Consider the following 6,000-nt stretch of genomic DNA (forward strand, 5'->3'; position numbering starts at 1 on the left):
AGTTATTAATGTTTACCTATGGATATTTTAACCGTGTGATTTTCAATTGTCCACAATACATATACTCATCCAAATGAAGGAAGAAGACCATAAGATTACTTTCATTGTATCCCAATCCAATGAAAGAGTTGTCTGATCAACTAGTCTACATTGCCTTTCAACAAAAAGAAAACTAGTCTACATTGCGTCGCCCTGTATTCGTATAAATTCTTTCAGAGAGATGTTGTTTAAAGACAAACACTTTATCTTCACGGGGGATATTATGGTTTTTCATAACATCTTCAAATCTTGGATGTGTTGCAACCAAAAATTAATATGGAATTGTCATAAAGTTAAATTTATGAACATTGATGGGTCTTCAAAGCAACTTTTTGATAGACATAAAACTAGTTTGAATCACCAATATGGTCTCATTATGGGTGTGGTAAACTTTTTCCGAAATTATGGTCAAGAATAACCACGCATTGGTATTAAAGAATTTGAGATAATAGCCATTTTTTTGGAAATAAAACATGTTGGATATTCTTTTTTTCATCAAAAGTAAATTTTACTATCTAGTTCATGGGTTTAAGAGGGTGTACAACCAATGCACCAAAGACTGATTTTTTTATTGACAGTCGGTGAGAACTCCTATTTATATATAATTACTTGTTTAAGACGATGCTTTTAAGTGTATTGAATCCACATTAGTTTAGTGCGAGCATGTGTCTTTGTCCAAACCTTTTTTTTGTATAAAAATATAACTGCATACTCAAGTGTTTTCTTTATTAAAATTAAGGTTATATTTCAAATAGTCCTCAACTTTGTGACCAACTTCCTGCGTAGCCCCCTACTTTATCAAAAATAACCAGATGATCCTCTTTTTGAGTTTCCGTTATAACTCCGTTAACCAGTCATCATTTCTCTCTCCTCCATCTCACCACCTGTCTCTGCCACCTCATGTACTCATCACCTCATCGTCTTCACTAGCGAAGGTGGCCGACCGACCAATTTCCGGCCGACAACCTTCAAACATATAAAAAAAAAAAAAATCCTCTCCCTCTCTCTAAAAAAAATGTAATTTTTTTTCTTCTCCCCTCTCTAGATCTGATCTAGAGTGAGAGGACATTTTTTTTTCCTAATGTTTGAAGGTCGCCGACCGGTGACCTTCGCCGGTGAAGATGATGATGTGGTTAGAAGATGAAGTGGCAGAGAGAGGTGATGAGATGAAAGAGAGAAGTGATGACTAGTTAACGGTAACTGAAAAAGAGGGTCATCTAGGTATTTTTGCTAAAGTAGAGAGCTAGGGAGAAAGCTGGTCACAAAGTTGAGGGCTAATAAGATTTAATTACCTTAAAAACAATGACTATTTGGATTAGATAGTTTCATATTTAATTAGTACAGTGACAAAAGTCAGTACGAGTAAGATATCTACAAGATAAATTAATTAAACATTTATTGAACTCAGTAATGTGATCGACATAGTCTTAATTTATGTTCTGATAGGACTAAAAGAATATGCGCACTAATTAAGAAGGTGTTGGGGGTGGAAACATGCACTGATTCATTTAGTATGGACATAGACATTCCAACAGAAAAAAAAGGTATGGACATAGACATTGTCTGCCCCTTTGATAAACTAAAAATGATTCCTCCAAATCTTGTAGTACATTTTTCTTTAATAAATAAATAAGTTCCCTACAAATAAATTTTTTTGAGTGAATGGCCTAAAAACGACCCCTAATTACACTTTTGATCCTCTCTCATCCCATAAAGGGTTTAAAAATCAAAATATTAATACAAATAGATATCTAGTCCATTTGGATACATCTAGTGAGAAAACACAAATCCCTAGAATATAAAATAAATTTTAATACCTAAACTAACCTTCTTTAAATATAAAAAACACATTTATCTTCATATTCACCAAATATCTTTTCCATTTTTATCTCTCAATTTCTCTCTCCAATCACGTTTATAAACAAATAAACCGTGATCTTCATTATCTTTAGTAACCGAAACCTTCTGGTTTTTTTTCTCTCTCTCTACATCTTAATCGTCTGAAAATACTCCATTAAATCTGAGCATCTGTTTCTGATTCATTAGAGCTGCTGAAATCATCTTCTTCATCGTTAATCAGGTAAAATATTTTTCTGTTTTATACGATTTTATATTATGTTTCAGTTTATTATAACAGATTCTCCCTCTAAAGTTTATCATATATGATTTTGAGTATAAGTTTCAAAGATATTTTGTACTAATTCATAGAAACAATCGAATGTTTGATGTTTATTTTCTTTCTCTCTCTTAAAATTTCATTTATGTTTTTGATCTTGATGTTTAATCCTTCAACTCGAGTTTGTCATTATTGCAATCAATCATCATATCAGATATTTTTAGATTTGTAGTTTAAGCTTAATGATATTCTCATTTTTTTTTTCTTCAGATCTGGTTTTCAATCCGTACGGATTTATGAAACATTTGTTCTTTCGTACCCTTACTCATAACAGAATTTACAGTACATGTACTTTATTGAAAATTACCATAATTTATAGTAAATTACACAAACATCTTTTGTACGATGTTTTTCAAATTGAGAACATGTTATATGTATTTTATAACCAATTATATATACTTTATCAGGAATACAAAAATTATTATATTAATGTCCATAAATTATGGGTAATTTATAGAACATTACCCGTGCTTTAACACCAAAACAGTACTCATTTCATTAGTAGAAATACTTCGCTAGACTATCAAACCTCGTGTACTTTACAATAAAGTATATATAATTTACGTATATCTTCATGTGCTTACAATTATGTATATAATTTACATGTAAGTGCACATAGATTATGTATTATTTATTTACCATTACGTGTACTTTTCACCCAAAACAGTAGCCTTGTTAAGTTTACCAAACTACTCAAAACCTTCAAATATTGTCAAAATTTGACAAACATTATACATAATTTACGGAACTGTACATGATGTTTATAATACAATATATGATTTTTTTTGTTTAATGTATGTATTTTTATGTGTGTAGATTTAATATAATAGATGAAATTTCAAAGAGAATCATCGAATCAAAGTAAGTCAACGAAACTAATGGAAAGTACATGGATGGACACCATTTTTGAACCAGAGAAGATTTTGTACGTTTTTTTTGTAACAGAATGTAAACGATGTGTAATGTAAAAGAAATTTTGTGTAATGTAAAAAAAATTGTGTGTAATTTATTGAACAAGACCCACATACATTTGATAAATTACGTTGTATACTTGACAAATGATGGTTTCCTCATCATAAATAATACATAATTTACGTATTTGTTTCATAATTTGTATTCGACGTGTATTTATGTACGAGTAAAAACGAAAACAAATGTTGCTTTAATGTTCCCCTAAAAATATACTATTTTCAAATCTGAAAGTTAAGTGAGAGAAAGTGATATATATGTTTCGTATATTAACCCCCAAATCACGCTAAATTGATCCAAAAAAATATACTATTTCCAAATCTGAAAGTTAAGTGAGAAAAAATTGATTTGAATCGAAAAAAAATTTACATAGTAAGATAGAGAAAATTGATTTGGTTTCTAAATCTGTAAAGAAGAGAGAGAAAATTGATTTGGAAATATCCGTGATGATGACGTTTCGTTTTGGTTAGGATTTTGGTTTCTGACTGATTCGAATAATAGGAAAGAGAAAATTTGATTTCCAAATCTGTTTAGAGGAGAGATAAATTATGATTTGTTTCTATCCATTTTTTTCTAATAAATCTCCATATCTTTTGCTAATAAATCTCCATATGTTTTGCTAATAAATCTCCACGCGAAATTTGAGCGTCAGACATTGACGGTAATGTATTTAGAAAGTGAGGGTTTTTATGTCCATAATGTAAAAGGACTAAATATCCATATTTTGGGAAGATTGGATCATAAACCTTTTTTGAACATTATTTTGATATACCCACCGACCCTATAAATAACAATATAATTATAATTATTGGCGTTTTAGTATATTTGTTGATGTATGTTCATACCTTACTGTCTTAATCGTATGTCTAAAGAGTAAAGAACTTACAAAATGATCAATAGACTATTATTTACACCCTCTATAATTTATGTTAATAGACTATAGATTTTATCTTCTTTTTTAATCAAACCTGAGACTTCTCAAATTTATTAATAGATACACTACTAACTGAACTAGCTGCAGTTGGAAAATAATAAAGTTCCCTTGAATCTTTAGCAATCACATAGCACAATATCTAGTGAAATAAGTATCAACCTCACTAGGGGAGGATTGACTATTGGAATTTTTGGACTATTAGTAAATAAAATTATTTTTTGAACCAAAAATAATTTTTAGTATTTTTGATTTGTTTCAAAACATAATTTTTAGTATTTTTTATTTTCAAAAAATAATTTGAGAGTTACATCTTTCGTGAAAAGATCTCATCTTTGAAAAATATCTTTTTGATTTCTGTAAATAATTTGAAGTCAGATTTTAATCATCAAATTGTGCAGAACTTGTAGAACAATGTTTTCCCATCTCCTATATGGTCTGAAGCTCCTAATGTAAAATCTTCATAAGTTACTTCATGCAATTTCACGAAAAATCCATCTTGAGATATGATTTTTCTAGTAACCTCCAAGTAATCTGGATCATAGACAACATATATAGCGTCTTAAAAATAGTGTATCAAATACACGTTTCAAGTATCTGAACTTTATCCTCTTTATTTTAACTCCTAAGCTAGTTCTTAACATGAATTGTTGTTTTATCAAGGGGATTTATCTCTTTGGATTAACTTTTAATTGAATATCTAATGGTGATAGCCTGACGGACGAAAGACACTAGGTTAGTTCATGTACCACAGGGTGGACCTACTCTAACACCCCAACCATTGGCCCATGCTATTTTGGATTTTGGTAATATCTCCACAGACCTCAACACAAGGATGTTTCTTTGAACTTTCTTCTAGTGGCAACATACCAGGGGTTTAAAGAACATCCATGTGTTGAAAATTTATTATAATAGAATAACTCAATCAGTTATGGGAGAGATAAGTTTGGTATCCGTTTTTTGTTGAGGTTTTTTTTCGACGAGATCCAACAGACTAAGATATCTTTACACACTTTTATACATCTTTTGAGTAATTATACTAACAGTTAAAAGATTTATTCCATGTAATTAGGCTATAAATAAAGTAAATAATGTAATGATTTGTTGGGCTTTAAGTCTCTTTCATGTCGTCAGGCTTTAGGCCTCTTTTCATTCATGGTTTACATTAGGCGGATATCGTGTTTATCTTCATGATGTATCAATTCCTAGTAACGACTACGTAGATCATAGTCGAATTCTCAAAAAAATGAGTTATTTTCTTTTTGACCCCCTACTTTGTGACTAGTTTGCTTTATGGCCCCCTATTTTTCGTAAATTCAAATTTAGCTCCTTCTTTTTTAAATCCGTCAGTTAACTTTAATGGTTAACATTTTTGTCACCAAAATTATCCTTTTTATAAAATAATTTTATAAACTCAAAATTTGCATCCTTTTAAATATGAGATCATTCCCAAATAACTTCAACTTTGTTAGAATTAACTTGGGGCCAAAATGAAAATCTATCTAAAAAATCTCAAAGGCACCACCTCATCTCTCTCTACCTCATCATCTTCTCCAGCGAAGGTCGTCGGCCGGACAAATTTTCTGGCAACCTTCGAACTAAAAAAAAAAAATCATCTAAACTCTTCTTCTTCTCTATCTTCCTTTTCTTCTTTTTTTTCTCTCTCTCTCTCTCTCTCTTTTCTTTTTTTCTACTCTCTCCGTCTATTTAAATAGCTCCCTTCGCCGGAAAAACCAAATCATGGTCTGGTTTTGAAACCAGATCGTGTCTGTTTTGAAACCAAACCTTTAAGGTCTGGTTGTTTCGACGAAGGGGACCCCTTCGCCAGACCTATTTAGAGAATAAAGAAATGGAGAAAGAGAAAAGAGAGAGAAAAACAAGAGAA

Source organism: Eschscholzia californica, unplaced genomic scaffold, assembly GCF_041429995.1.
Source record: "Eschscholzia californica isolate CP2 unplaced genomic scaffold, dmEscCali1.0.p SCAF_5, whole genome shotgun sequence".
Taxonomy (NCBI): Eukaryota; Viridiplantae; Streptophyta; class Magnoliopsida; order Ranunculales; family Papaveraceae; genus Eschscholzia; species Eschscholzia californica.